The sequence below is a fragment of the Giraffa tippelskirchi genome, chromosome 4 (assembly GCF_054371585.1).
Source record: "Giraffa tippelskirchi isolate mGirTip1 chromosome 4, T2T-mGirTip1v1.2.pri, whole genome shotgun sequence".
NCBI classification, from domain to species: domain Eukaryota; kingdom Metazoa; phylum Chordata; class Mammalia; order Artiodactyla; family Giraffidae; genus Giraffa; species Giraffa tippelskirchi.
In genome coordinates, this window is record NC_137278.1 from 122,587,360 (window position 1) to 122,603,820 (window position 16,461).

Consider the following 16,461-nt stretch of genomic DNA (forward strand, 5'->3'; position numbering starts at 1 on the left):
TTTTTTTTTTTATCAAGTCAAGGAGATTTATTTCCTGAGGTCATGACAGGAAGCAGGTGCGGCCGCAGCTGTGGGCTCTTGGTGGGTGGGAGCTTGGCCCCCGTGCGGGGTGACTCCGAACCACGGCCTCCTTAGTGTTCACGCGGTGCCGAGCGCAGGGCTGGGCCGGGGCCGCCGGCTTCGCTGTGAGACCTCAGATATATGTGAGACCTCAGATATATTTTTAAATGACACTGGTAATTAAGAATATGCAATGCATATGCAACAAATATAAATCCATAGCATAGCTCTTGAGGTAGAAAAATGTCACTTCCTTGGTTTTCTTAATCAAATTAATTGTGGAATAGCTTCTGGCTGCCAGGTAGTTGGGAAAGTCAGCCTGTGTCATTCTAACCATCACTTACTCTTGTTTTATCATCATTCTATCATGACTACTTGTCCCATTGTTCCTTGCTCATGCCCACATGGTCTACTCAGAGACCCTATCTTCAGTTTCTCTATGCCATGCCACAGTTTCTCTGCCAAGGCTTCTAAGTGTCCAGCATCTAAAGTCTAGCATGCTAGGCTTACTTTTAGTCACCACCATGTAAGAAGTGCCACAGCTCTCTAGACAACAGAGGCTTTGAAGATCTAGGTTATTAAGGGCTTGAATCATGTTTTGTGGATCTTGAAATTTAATTTTTAGAGCTCTCTTTTAACAAAAGAATACAAAATGATGAATTCAAAATTAAATATGAAAACAAACCAGTTCCTCTGGTTGCAGCAACTCACAGCAGTGATGGTTCTCTTAGCATCTGGAGAATACCATCCCCATAGGGCTTTTCTGCATAGAGTCACCATCATTAATTCATCTCCCTACTGCTTATGTGGGACATCTTCAGCTCCATTTCTTGATAGGAAAAAACAAAGCAAATTATAAGCAAAGAACTTTGAGGATATTGTCTTCATAACACGCTGGTTAATCCCAGAATATATCTGTGTTTACAAGTGTATTAGGGTCTTCTTTTGTGGCTCAGATGGTAAAGCATCTGCCTGCAATGTAGGAGACCCAGGTTCAATCCCTGGGTTGGGAAGTTCCCCGGAGAAGGAAATGGCAACCCACTCCAGTACTTTTGCCTGAAAAATGCTGTGGATGAAGGAACCTAGTAGGCTACAGTCATGGGGTCACAAAGAGTTGGACACTACTGAAGGACTTCAATTTGGGTGATATAGGAGAGATTGGTAATGCATCAAAGGCAGTATATTATGAAGAGAAAGATGTTTAAGCTTCAGAATTCCACTTTTGCAAAGGTACTTTCAGCCCCCTGAGAAGACTCTAACAATTTATCCACCTGGAACTCATATTTTTACAGAATTTACAAAAAAATGAAGAAATTTAACCACAGGTGGTTAAATGATCATCTCTTTCTGTTGTGACTTCTAGGCAGGCTCTCTTCAAGTGTGGGGAGTGGGGGCTTAAGGGGGATGGGAAGAGAGGCATCGGAGGAAGAGTATTCTGGAGATCTGGTAAAGGCAAGTTAGGCTTGGCAGAGCAGGGTACAGTTATGTGGTTTACAGCGTATCTGTATACAGTTATATTGTTGCTAACATGATTTCACAAGCCAAGCAGTAGCAAAATTGAGAAGCTGAAACTTTTCTAAATTGTCAATAATAAAAAAAAATTAAATTTGACCAATCTTCCTGAGGAATGAGTCAATTACTCTTATTCTATCTGCACATAATGCTATCACAAAATCATTTTTATATGAAAAAGATCATGAAAGAGTAAACAATCAAAAGGTAAAGGGACAATAAGTATTACAGAGATGGGTTAGGCAACAAATTATGCATTTTTCCCTGCATTTTGTGATTTTATTTCAGTTCTTTAAAATTTGTAACTTGTTATAAATATTTCTTATTCTAAGTAAATTCTTATTTTCATATTTCATTTTGAATTCATAATTTTGTATTCTTTTGTTTAAAGAAGGCTCTCAAAATTAGCTTTGAAGATCCAGAAAACATGAGTCAAGCTCTTAATAACATAGATCTTCAAAGCCTCTGCTGACTTCAGTGTTGCGAAAGGTGTGCAGAAATTGCCATTTTTGTCCTTTTGAGTCTTTTATAACCCTACATGCAAGCTTTAGTCATATCTAACTGTGCGATCCTATGGACTGTAGCCCACCAGGCTCCTCTGTCCATGGGATTTTTCCAGGCAAGAATACTGGAGCGGGTTGCCATTTCCTTCTCCAATTATAGCCCTAAAATTTTATATAATAATAAAAAAGAATCATATAAACACTACAACTTAAATGGATTGCAGTGTCCCTTATTTTGTTTTATGTTGCCATTAAATTTGGAGAAGGCAATGGCACCCCACTCCAGTACTCTTGCCTGGAAAACCGCATGGATGGAGGAGCCTGGTAGGCTGCAGTCCATGAGGTCGCTAGGAGTCAGAGACGACTGAGCGACTTCACTTTTACTTTTCACTTTCATGCATTGGAGAAGGAAATGGCAACTCACTCCAGTGTTCTTGCCTGGAGAATCCCAGGGACTGGGGAGCCTGTTGGGCTGCCGTCTATGAGATCACGCAGAGTCGGACATGACTGAAGCGACTTAGCAGCAGCCATTAAATTGCTGTTCATGAAATAGTCAGTCTGTTTTAAAACTCGTATGATATCCCAGATACTATCAATCACCTAAGGTTTCTAGATTTATTAAAGAATAGAGAAAAAAATCTATCTGTAGTTAGTGCATGTAAGCTCAAAAAGATGTATTTACATATTCGCTTGCTTGCATTTGTTCTTAAAAAAATCTCATAGGTAACCAACATAAAATAATTTCAGATGGGCCAGGTTGTGAATTAGAATTGTATCAAGCAAGTCTGCAGCTTTTCTGTCCCCATGTCTACTGCCCCCAGAGGCAAACAACAAAAAATGTGGCAAAGATGTATGTTGGCCCATAACAAGAATAATAGTAACTAACCACATATAATGTTTAGCTTATGCTGCCAGCCTATTTTAATGAAGTACTACAAGTACAATAGCTAATGATATATAACTCCTAAGCTTTGTTTTTAACTTTTAAAAAATTGGTTAAGATTTTCTACTTCAATAGCTAAAAATTATTTTGATACTGTATTTGCTAATAGCCATTCTTCCTATTTAAGATAGTTCATTCTCTCCAAAATCCCAAATAAGATCTAATACATGAAGTCTTCATAGATGAAGTGTTACATATGTCAACATATAATTGTAACAACACATAAAACAGAGAGTGCCAGCAATCTTATTTCCGAGGAATTGTTACTAATTATAATGCCTACTGTGTTAAAATGTGAATCATTTTGAGGTTTGAAGCTGAAAATAATTTATTATTTGAAAGTAAACAGACCATTGTTCTAAAAGATAGCTAGCTATAATATGTTTTCTTATCCATTTCCTCTTCCCTGACTTGGAGAGTCTCTGCCTTTATGATCGAGAAAATTGAGCAGCTTTCTATGCATCGTATTGATTTTAATTTACGAAGCAAGAGTAATACATCCTCTAATTTTTTATCTTTACTCTCACATTATCGCATTGTTTTTTTACTTTATTATTCTTATACTGCAACAACTAGTGCAAAGAATGAATACCTTAGGAACTAGGAGGAAAAACTGGGTCATGTTGCATCTTAGGAGATAATGCCCAAGTAAGCAAAACAGAAGAGAGAAGGATTGAAAAATGCCGCATGTTGTAGAATGTATTCTCTCTAGTATTTCATTGTTTCAGAGTATCAGGAAGTATCTGATTCTTTGCGATCCCGTGGACTGCAGCAGGCCAGGCTTCTCTGTCCTCCACTATCTCCTGGAGTTAGCTCAAATTCATGTCTATTGAGTCAGTAATGCTATCTAACCGTCTTGTCTTCTGCTGTCTCCTTCTCCTCTTGCCTTCAATCTTTCCCAGCAACAGTTTTTTCCAATGAGTTGGCTCTTTGCCTCACGTGGCCAAAATATTGGAGCTTCAGCTTCAGCATCAGTCCTTCCAATGAATATTCAGAGTTGATTTCCCTTAAGATTGACTGGTTTGATCTCCTTTCTGTACAAGGGACTCTCAAGAGTCTTTTCCAGCACCACAATTCAAAAGCATCAATTCTTCGGCACTCAGCCTTCTTTATGGTTTAACACTCACATTCATACATGATTACTAGAAAAAACCATAGCTTTGACTATACTGATCTTTGTCAGCAAAGTGATGTCTCTGCTTTTTAATACACTATGTGTGTCATAACTTTTCTTCCAAGAAGCAAGTGTCTTTTAATTTCATGGCTGCAGTCACCATCCACAGCAATTTTGGAGACGAAGAAAATAAAATCTGTCATGGCTTCCACTTTTTCCCCTTCTATGTGCCATGAAGTGATGGGACCAGATGCTATCTTCATTTTTTGAATGTTGTGTTTTAAACCAGCTTTTTCACTCTCCTCTTTCACCCTCATCAAGAAGCTCTTTACTTCCTCTTCACTTTCTGCCTTTAGAATGGTATCATGTGCATGTCTGAGGCTATTGATATTTCTCCTGGGAATCTTGATTTCAGCTTGTAAGTCATCCAGCCCAGCATTTTGCATGATGTACTATGCATATAAGTTAAATAAGCAGGGTGACAATGTACAGCCTTGTCGTACTCCTTTCTCAGTTTAGAACCAGTCAATTGTTCCATGTAAGGTTCTAACTGTTGCTTCTTGACCCACATACATGTTTCTCAGGAGACAGGTAAGGTGGTCTGGTACTCCCATCTCTTAAAGAATTTTCCACAGTTTATTGTGACCCACACAGTCTAAGGCTTTAGTGTAGTCAATGAAACAGAAGTAGATGTTTTTCTGGAATTTCCTTGTGTTCTCCATGATCCAATAAATGTTGGCAATTTGATATCTGGTTCCTCTGCCTTTTCTAAACCCAGCTTGTACATCTGGAAATTCTTGGGTCACAGGCTGCTAAAGCCTAGCTTGAAGGAATGTGAGCATAACCTTGCTAGCATGTGAAAGGAGTGCCATCGTACAATAGTTTGAACATTTTTTTGTCATTGCCCTTTTTTGGGATTAGTAATTACTTATTAAATATCTGTTGACTAAGGAAAACAAAGTAAAAGAAAAAAGGAAAGAAGGGAGGGAGGAAGAAAAGTAGGAGGAAGGAAGGAAGGGAAGACAGCAATAGAAAAAAAGATCAAATATGTTGAAATCGAGTTAGGAGGCAAGCAGGCAGAAAACACAGGAATTAACTCTACAGTCAGGGTCAGATTACATCCAAGTTCAGGTTTGAAGTATACTTCTTATTCCTGTGCTGTATTTTACCTGCTTCATTATCAGACCATTGGGACTTGTTCCTACTTTGCTATTCCCCTCCCCAGCTTTATTTTAGTATTTCTGACCTTGGCATACTAGACTGATTTTGGTTCTGACATTGTTGATTTATTTTAGTACTAAAAGCCTGAGCTCATGGGATTTACTTTATCTACAACCCAACTCCTTATTAGCAGTTTTAGAAATACAAGTAAAACTTCTTAGTATAAAGAATCAGACTCTTGCCCTGGTGTAATATTATTTAATTAAAAAACTAACTATTCAATTAGTTTATTTATTTTTAAGAAATTAACTATACTGCAGATAGAGATTTTCATTGAAACAAGTAGGTAATGTTCTTATTTTAAGGCCTAAGGTACTAAAGAGATTATTCGAAATGATTATTGTGATATAAGTCTTAGTTCATTGCAGATATCTGTCAGCTAAACTAGTAAGATGTCTCAAAAGGATTTTTGTAGAGAAAAATACAATTCTATTTTAAGTTGTCTTGAATTTAATATTGACTGTGAAATTTTACTACCATATTAATTAACTTTAAAATTTGGGGTTTCTCAATCTCATACAAGATATTTTGAATTATTATAATATAATATACAAATATTTTAAACAATATTCAAGAAAATGCAGGAACAGATAATAATATATCATAAGGTAGCAATAATTATTATAGGTTTTTCTTTGTTGCTGGTTGTTTTTACAAGACCAGTGCTCTAACCCCTGAGCTATAGGGCCAGCTGGTTGTTTTTTATATTCTGTTTTGTGGCAGCGATTTCCACCATTCTGTCTTGCAGGTCACTTATCCATTCTTCTGCCTCAGTTATTCTGCTATTGATTCCTTCTAGTGTATTGTTCATCTGTATTTGTTTGTTCTTTATTCTTCTTGGTCTTTGGTAAATATATCTTGCGTCTTCTCCATTCTTTTTCTGAGATCCTAGATCATCATCACTATCAGTATTCTGAATTCTATTTCTGAAAGGTTGTCTACCTCTTCATTTAGTTATTTTTTCTGGGGATTTATCTTGTTCCTTCATCTCTAATAATCTCATGCCTTTTCATTTTGATTTGTTTCCTTTGATTATAGTTTTTGTTCTGGAGGCTGTGAGATTGTAGTTCTTTCTTCTTCTGTTCTGTTTTTAATGAGTCAAACTTTTTACATTTCAGAATAAAAATAACTTTAAAAATATAAGGCTTTATATTAAAAATGTGACATATACACCTCTCTCCAATTAGATAGCTAGCTATAGATTAGAAATAAGTATAGTGCATCTAAATTAGTGTATTCTACAATTATTATTTTAAAATTTTGATGTTTTTAATAATGAAAACATAAGGCATGAAACCATAAAGTGAAGTTGATGAGTCCCTTTCCCCACATTTGTCTACATATATTTGTGCTCCTTCCCTAGTGGAAGCATCTTAATTGACTTCTTGTCTCTCGTGGACCTCCTTTAAGCCATGGTGGCTCCCATGGTTAAGTCCCTTGCTCTAGGTATTTCTTGACTCTTTACATCAAATTATGTTTACTGTATGATTTACTCTCTTCTAGTCCTTGATCTCAACTTGGTAATAGCTAGCAAGTAAGACAACAAAGACGAACAACAAATCATGATTGCATGTTTGTATCTACTACTTAATACAATTATACAGTTGTTTTTGTTTTTTTAAATTACCTGTTTAAGCTTTGCCAGCACACCTTCAATTTTATCATTCAGTCAGTCCTCAGTAACGATTGCCTAGTTCTTGTTGTTGTTATTTACTCACTAACTCTTATGCAACTCTTTCGTGACCCCATGGATTATAGCCCACCATACTCCTCTGTCCATGGGGTTCTCAAGACACAAATATTAGAATGGGTTTCCATTTACTTCTCGAGGGGATCTTCCTGACTCAAAGATTGAACCCACATCTCCTGCATTGGTAGGTGGATTCTTTACTGCTTGAGCTACTAGGGAAACCCTTGATTGCCTAGTACCCTACCTTTATTTTTGTTTCCCACCTGACACTGAACATTTTCTTATCTTAAGATTAGTGGCCCCTGACCTCTTATCTCATTTTAAGAATAATATTTACTTAAGGTTTTTTATCTACTATTAATATTAAAGATTATTTTACTACATTGAACACATCATTTTCCTTTTCAGTTGTATTCTACGCTGTGCTCCAGATTGGGTCTGCTTCTAGTGCTCTAAGAAACAGCAATCCAGGTAAGCCCCAATGTGTACTTCAGGAAGTAATATTTTGGGGTGAAATTAAATCAAATAGGAAGATTTCTATTTTCTCTTTTTTAAATCACATTTATTAAGGCATATTATACATATGATAAAGGTCATCCTTTTAAAGTGTGGGCTTCCCCAGTGGCTGTCAGTAAGGAAACCTCCTGCAATGCGGGAGACCTGGGTTCAAGCCCTAGTTTGGGAAGATCCCCTGGAAAAGGGAACAGCTCCCCACTCCAGTATTCTGGTCTGATGAATTCCATGGACAGAGGAGCCTGGCAGTTCCCAGCCCATGAGATCACAAAGAGTCGGACACGACTGAGCAACTTTCACTTTCACTTTTTTAAAGGGCACAGGTAGATGAATTTTAACAATTGTATACAGCTGTGCAACCACTACCAAAATCAAAATCTAAAATAACCCATGGCCCTGAAAAACTTCCATGAGTCCCTTTGCAGTTGCTCTCCTCTCCCTACTTTAGCCTCTGGCAGTTATTAATATGGTTTTTATCCTTGTACTTTCGGCCTTTCTCAAATATCATATACATGGAATCATATAGTATATAAAATTTTGTGTTTGACTTGTTTCACTTAGCATAATGCTTTTGACATATCCATTTTGTTGAATATCTCAGTACTCGTTGCTTTTCATTGCTGAGTGTGATACCATTGTATATATTTTCCACAGTTTCTCCACTCTTTAGTTGATGGAATTTGGTATATCTTCTTGTGTTTGGCTATTATAAAAACAAACTTGCTGTCAACATTAGCATAATTAATTTGTGTGGACATGTAATTCATCTTGGATAAATACCTCATTTGGGTTATATTGTAAGTGTATTGATAACTTTATAAGAAACCATCAAACTGCTCTCCAAAGTGGCTTTATCATTTTATATTTCCTCCAACAATGTGTGTCTTACCATTCAGGTATGACCTAAATCAAATCCTTTATGATTACACAGTAGAAGTGACAAATAGATTTAATGGACTAGATCTGATAGACAGAGTACCTGATGAACTGTGGACAGAGGTTCGTGACATTTTACAGGAGACAGGGAGCAAGACCATCCCCATGGAAAAGAAATGCAAAAAAGAAAAATGGCTGAGGAAGCCTTACAAATAGCTGAGAAAGAAGAGAATCAAAAAGCAAAGGAGAAAAGGAAAGATATTCCCATCGGAATGCAGAGTTCCAAAGAATAGCAAGGTGAGGTAAGAAAGCCTTCCTCAGCGATTGATGCAAAGAAATAGAAGAAAACAACAGAATGGGAAAGACTAGAGATCTATTCAAGAAAATTAGAGATACCAAGGGAACATTTCATGCAAAGATGGGCTCGACAAAGGACAGAAATGGTATGGACCTAACAGAAGCAGAAGATATTAAGAAGAGGCGGCAAGAATACACAGAACTGTACAAAAAAGATCTTCATGATCCAGATAATCACGATGGTGTGATCACTCACCTAGAGCCAGACATCCTGGAATGTGAAGTCAAGTGGGCCTTAGAAAGATTCACTACGAACAAAACTAGTGGAGGTGATGGAATTCCAGTTGAGCTCTTTCAAATCCTGAAAGATGATGCTGTGAAAGAGCTGCACTCAATATGTCAGCAAATCTGGAAAACTCAGCAGTGGCCACAGGACTGGAAAAAGTCAGTTTTCACTCCAATCCCAAAGAAAGGCAATGCCAAAGAATGCTCAAACTACCGCACAATTGCACTCATCTCACACGCTAGTAAAGTAATGCTCAAAATTCTCCAAGCCAGGCTTCAGCAATACGTGAACCATGACCTTCCAGATGTTCAAGCTGGTTTTAGAAAAGGCAGAGGAACCAGAGATCAAATTGTCAACATCCACTGGATCATTGAAAAAGCAAGAGTACCAGAAAAACATCTATTTCTGCTTTATTGACTATGCCAAAGCCTTTGACTGTGTGGATCACAATAAACTGTGGAAAATTCTGAAAGAGATGGAAATACCAGACCATCTGATCTGTCTCTTGAGAAACCTGTATGCAGGTCAGGAAGCAACAGTTAGAACTGGACATGGAACAACAGACTGGTTCCAAATAGGAAAGGGAGTACATCAAGGCTGTATACTGTCACCCTGCTTATTTAACTTATATGCAGAATACATCATGAGAAACACTGGGCTGGAAGAAACACAAGCTGGAATCCAGATTGCCGGGAGAAATATCAATAACCTCAGATATGCAGATGTCACAACCTTTATGGCAGAAAGCGAAGAAGAACTAAAGAGCCTCTTGATGAAAGTGAAAGAGGAGAGTGAAAAAGTTGGCTTAAAGGTCAACATTCAGAAAACTAAGATCATGGCATCTGATCCCATCACTTCATGGGACATAGATGGGGAAACAGTGGAAACAGTGTCAGACTTTATTTTTTGGGGCTCCAAAATCACTGCTGATGGTGATTGCAGCCATGAAATTAAAAGACGCTTACTCCTTGGAAGGAAGGTTATGACCAACCTAGATAGCATATTAAAAAGCAGAGACATTACTTTGCCAACAAAGGTCCATCTAGTCAAGGCTATGGTTTTTCTAGTGGTCATGTATAGATGTGAGAGTTGGACGGTGAAAAAAGCTGAGCACCACAGAATTGATGCTTTTGAACTGTGGTGTTGGAGAAGACTCTTGAGAGTCCCTTGGACTGCAAGGAGATCCAACCAGTCCATCCTAAAGGAGATCAGTCCTGGGTGTTCATTGGAAGGACTGATGTTGAAGCTGATACTCCAACTCTTTGGCCACCTCATGCGAAGGGTTGATTCATTGGAAAAGACCCTAATGTTGGGAAGAATTGAGGGCAGGAGGAGAAGGGGAAGACAGAGTATGAGATGGTTGGATGGCATCACCGACTCGATGGTCATGGGTTTGGGTAAACTCCGGGAGTTGGTGATGGACAGGGAGGCCTGGCATGTTGTGATTCACGGGGTGGCAAAGAGTCGGACACAACTGAGCGACTAAACTGAACTGAACTGAACTGAGTTGTACTACATCCTTATCAACACTTGTTATTATCAGTTTGTTTGCTTGTTTGTTTGTTTCAGACTTTCTAGTGTTTATACAGGAGTACCTATGTGTTGTTTTAATATTTATTTTACTAATGACTAATAATGTTGAGCATTTTTTCTTATAAGTTATTATCCATATATTTTCTCTGGGAATTTCCTGTTAAGATATTTCTACTCATTTTTAAGTTTGTATTTTTTGTCTTCTTCTTGTTAAAATTGAAAATTCCTTCTGTATTATAGATTCTTTTTTTTTATCACATATAGAAGAATTTTGCCAAATTTTCTTCTAGTCTGTCACTTGCCTTTTCATTCTCTTAGCAATGTGCTCCAAGAGTGGAAGATTTAATTTTAATAAAATCACATTTATCTTGTTCTCCCTTTTGTTTCTTATTTAAGAAATCTTTGCCTACCCAATGTCCCAAATGTTTTTTCACTCTTTCCTTCTTAAAGTTTTATAAAAATCTTATCTCCTAGGTTTAAAACTATGATATATATTGAGTTTTATTTTATATGTTATAAATTTTAAGGTTTTACATTTTTGTATATGAATTTCCAGGAGAATTGATCAGCTATCAAATTGTGACTAACTTTCTGTTGAACATATAAATTCTGTACTCTATCTTTTGCTACATTGATCTGTTTGATTATTCTTATACCAACACACACCATCTTGATATCTGTAGCCTCAGATTAAGTCTTGACATAAGATAAACCTCCAACTTCATTTACCTTCTAAAAATATTATATTATCTGTTCTAACATTTTGCTTGGCATATATATTTTTGCATTAGTTTGCAAGTATCTAAAAGTTGTCTGAAATTTGATTGAACTTTTGTTGCTTTATAGAAGAGTTCAAAAAATGCCTCAATCCAAAGAATTGCCTTTAGTGATAAAAATTCAAGGAACTACCTAATTAGAGAGCATGCGTGACCACCCTGTTAGAGATATACGAGAAACATGTGGGAATTATGTGGACTTTTCATTAACTGTAGCTAATAATAGAGCCAGCTTTTGTGTAAAGGTTAAGGTAGAGTACAAATCTGACTTATTTATAATCAATTAAAGAAGCTTGTTAAGAAATGCTAATTTTCAACAAAGTAGCATGTTTGTAGGTTTGTTCCAGCAGAATTGTAATAAAGAGACTACCTGTTCTATCATGGAGCACCTGCCTACCAAGTTTATATGGCCTCTATATACTATTATATATATTGGCAAATCCCCAAAATAATTTTAGAAAATGGAAGTATGTTGATTCTACAAGCAAAATTTATTACTAAATAGATATGTCTTGAACATTTCAGTTATCATAACTGTTGATTAAAACATCCTTGAATTTTCATCTTCTTTTTCTAGCAGTGATAATTCACGAAAGAAAGAGGAAGTACCCAAAGTTCTACTTTTGCAAAAATGGTCATTGTTTTAATAATAGAATTATGAAAATGTTATTTTTGTACACTCAAGAATCTTGTGGGTAATTATAATTCCTTTGTTTCTTAGCAATATACTGTGCCAATGTTGCCAGTGGGATCAAATACTCATTTTCTACCTTTATTCAGATATCCAACTAATTGTACCAAAATAACATATTTTAATAATGGAATAAACTAGCAGGGCCAGAAGTGTATTATGCTAGTGGAAGGAGGGATGTTGGTGGTGGTTATAATTAGCCATATCAAGTATTAAAGTTACAGACAAGATAGAGTAGTAATTCATTGTAAAATAAATGTTTAGAAGTTATATACTAATGATTTGAATGTGCAATATTTTCATCAACTTGTTTATTGATGAGTAAAGAGACTCTGAGTGTAAAAAAATTAAAATTCACTAATAAACGCTCTTGTTCCTAAGAAAATATATTGTAGGATAAAATATAGAATGATTTGACATTTGTCTATGTAAAATATATAAGCAAACGTTTGTTTTGATAAGTTCACTTTACAACACTTTGCTTTTATGAAAGACATACATTAATACCTGTTTTTGTTAGCTGAAATAAATCCAAAGGGGATTTTTACAAAAAAAATTAAAATAGCTTGCAGTAATCCTTTATGGAAGCAGTACCAAGCTCCTTCCTTGAGAACTAGACTCAGCATCTCAGTATCCAGCTGACATAGCTTTGAAATGTGTCTGTGAACATCTGTGCTTTATCTCAATTTGTTTTGTGCATCCATTAGCAAGATGTGTCTTAATGTAATTGCTTCTTTGCTTTACAGCCATTTCAGCTTATAAAAGTTTTCATAGAAATGCTCTACTTTGGGATAATAGGGTAAACCTATATTCCGGACATCTATAACTCACATTTACATTTAATAGATGTTCGTGGACTCTGATATAAGCCAACAATTTTTGTTGAGAAGCCTGTCTACTCATCTCATAAGAAAGTTCTCTTTCTGAAAGTTAATATCTTATACTGAATTTTCATTGGTTTAATGACATGCAGTGGTCTCACCTTTGATTATCCACTTATGCAAATCAAAAAGGTCTATACACACACACGTTTTCTGGTTGTTTGAAAGACCATACCATACTCTGTTACCTAGTGATATTTTCTTTTTTCCTGTCAGGAATTACATTACTGATTTGCCAAAGTATAAATGAATTTACATTAGCATGGATGGCTGCTGTCCAAGGGCACGTTAAGTCTTGGCAGTGTCATACATTTCGAAATACATGTTAAATTACTACCAGGGCATGAGATAGTCATATAAAACTTGCAGACCTGTACTTCATTTTAAAAAGTCTGACCTTCACTTTATGATCTATATTATATAATGCTAAATTAATGTCACAGAGCATTGATTACATCGGTGCTAATATTAGAAGTCTACATTACTCATTTTCTTGAATATCTAGACAGAGTGCACAATATTGGGTCATTTGAACTTATGATCTTGTAATGTAGAACAATAATGCCCTCCAAAGTTACTGAGCTGTGAAAGGTTATTTTCTCCTATACTTAATGATTCCAGGCCATCTTCCAGATCATCATGATTTTGCTGTTACTCTCATCTCTTCTTTTCACTTCTTTCACTTCTCAGTACAACTGTCTTAGTGAAACTTCATCCTGTTTCTCATTGCTTCTAATGTTCTTTTACAATTCTACTCAGGAATTAGGTTGGCAGAAAATATTAACTTTATTTAAAAAAAATTATCTATTTATTTATTTGGCCATGCGGATCTCAGTTTGGTATGTGGGCTCTTTAATTGCAGCATGTGGGATCCAGTTTCCTGGCAGGGACCTAACCTGGGCCCTCTGCATTGGTAGTGCAGTCTTAGCCACTGGACCATCAGGGATGTCCCAAGAAATGGTAACTTTTAAGAAACTTTAAAAACTTGTTAGGTTGGCATTGGCTATATTCTTCATTTATGAAATAAAATTAATGGGCTTTTTCTAATAAGAACACTGTTTAAGATGCTGATTAAATACCTTTTACTATTGTTCATTTCCCATTTTGTATACTTATTCTAGATGTTTGAAGCTGTCAGGATTCTGCCACCAAAAATAATCACTTGCTATTTTGTCTCATCAGTCTTTGCATTCATTCAGAAGGTAAAACTCTGGGAAACTGAATTGCATCACAGGAATTTAAATTGTTATTTCAAAACATTTCTCTTTTGTGCTCAGTATCTATTTTGCTTAGTGTTGTGGTGTGTTGGTTTTAACCAAGCACAGTAGCATATAAAGTAAACTTCTAAGTCTAGACTTGAAAGACTCCACAGGATCAGACACAATACAAGGTGAGTGGATAAAATGGTAAAAGCCAAGTGCATCAGTATGAAAATAACATTAGTTTCACATTTTCTAACCCTGCAGCCTTTTGTAGAAAGTTAAATGATCTAAAAAAACATGAAAACCCTTCCAGGCACATAAATAACGACATAGAGAACATCAAATATGAAAAATGCTAACCTATATTTTAGAGAGAAAAAACTTTATTCTATTTTATGTATTTTTGAAAAGAATATTTTTCTTAAGACACCCTTCCCCAGCTAAGCTCCATGAGGTTTAGGAATTCAAAGTGTCTTCTCCATAGTTGTATCCTCAGTACCTAGAGCAGTGACTGACACATAGTAGGTGCTCAATAAGCATCTGAGGGTCTAAGTTGTGGTACGTGGGCTCTTTAGTTGCAGCATGAGAGATCTAGTTCCCTGACCAGGAATCTGACCTGGGTCTCCTGCATTGGTAGTGTGGAGTCTTAGCCACTGGACCACCAGGGATGTCCCAGGAAATGTAATTCAAATTTAATAAATGAATGAATGAATGGATGATGAGCTGCATCTGTATTTGTGGTAGCATAGCTCCAAGGGGTTACATCCCATAAACCAACTTCTTAGTCACATAAAGATGAATCAAATTACCCTTTAAGTATCTATCATTAAGTAATGTCCTGCCTATCTAGAAGTAGGCTTCCAGGGTCGCTCAAATGGTAAAGAATCTAGAAATAATTATCATCTCATATTTTTAAGTTTCCAATTATAATTTAGTATGATTTTGAAAGTTGTTAAAATTTCCTCAAAGCTAGAAAATGATTTGTCACTTCATCAACAAAATACTTTTCAACTTTCATGGACACTTCCATAAATGTGTAGATGTCGTATCCTGTGACATAGAATGTATTCTGGAGGGAGACTGAGGTAGAAACACAATGTCTTTCTCCAAGCCATGTGCCTTGTGAGATTATAACTGCCTGCAGAGAGAGGAGTTAATATCTAATTCATACAAAAGACTATGTTGACTAGCAGTCAACATAGCATAGTGAACAACCCACAACTTAATCTATGCATATTCAGTTACAAATTATATACTAATACTACTATTAATATGAATGTGAAACATTAGTAATGTTAATTTCTTCCGTTTTATCTTAAGTAATATGCTGCTGCTGCTGCTAAGTCGCTTCAGTCGTGTCCGACTCTGTGCGACCCCATAGAAGGCAGCCCACCAGGCTCCGCCGCCCCTGGGATTCTCCAGGCAAGAGTACTGGAGTGGGTTGCCGTTTCCCTCTCCAGTGCCTGAAAGGGAAAAGTGAAAGTGAAGTCGCTCAGTTGTGTCCAACTCTTAGCGACCCCATGGACTGTAGCCTATCAGGCTCCTCCGTCCATGGGATTTTCCAGGCAAGAGTACTGGAGTGGGGTGCCGTTGCCTTCTCCCTTAAGTAATATATCTGAATATAAATAGAATCTCTTTTTTTTTTCCTCCAGTGCCTTAACAATTTTCCTTGAGCACATCATTTTAGAGGTGAATTTAAAGGTTAATTTATCAAAAAGCCATTTATGAATGGTGGTGCTGCTGCTGAAAGGAAAGTAGAATCCAGTTCTAGTTTTATCAGTATTATAACATAATGTTAGAATGAAGCATCTTTTAAAAGCTTCTGATAACCACTACAGTGGGGTTAGAGTCAGAGAAGAAGTATTGGTATTACTCAGTTCAAACATAGAGACTCAATTGACGGCAGGTTACTACAACTGTCAACTCCACAGATGTTCTAGTTACTGTGCCATTTATAAGAGATACACTGATGAAGTTCTCACCACCATGCATACTCTCATAGTCCAATAGGATTGGCAGAAAACATAAACATAACCCCAATACTAATCAGAAGGCAGAGGATAAAGGCAGACCCAGAGCTGGAACATCCATCTGAACCAGGCAGAGAGGTAGAATTCAGAAGTCTATATGTAAAAAGAGGTAGAACTTAATTCATAATCTGACTCCCAAATTCATGATCTTAAGCTCTATGTTTTGGGAAGTTGTGACAGAACATAAATGTATGGATAAAATGATATGCAAGTAGAGGTTCACTCACAGTGACATGTAGATGAGAATTATGGTAGACTTAGGACAAAATGGAAGGAAACTTTAATTTTCATTATAGATAGAGAAAAAAAAATCTTAGAAGAAGAAATAAATAG

At 36.4% G+C, this 16,461-nt stretch overlaps 1 long non-coding RNA gene across 1 annotated transcript in view; it reads left to right on the forward strand.

The window, feature by feature from the left end:
* Positions 1-9,201, forward strand: part of LOC145503871 (uncharacterized) — a 137,618-nt gene extending 128,417 nt beyond the window's left edge. The window contains exon 3 of the long non-coding RNA XR_014051864.1: positions 7,452-9,201. This is a non-coding gene — a long non-coding RNA (uncharacterized LOC145503871). The remainder of the gene's footprint in view (positions 1-7,451) is intronic.
* Positions 9,202-16,461: the final 7,260 nt, after the last annotated feature.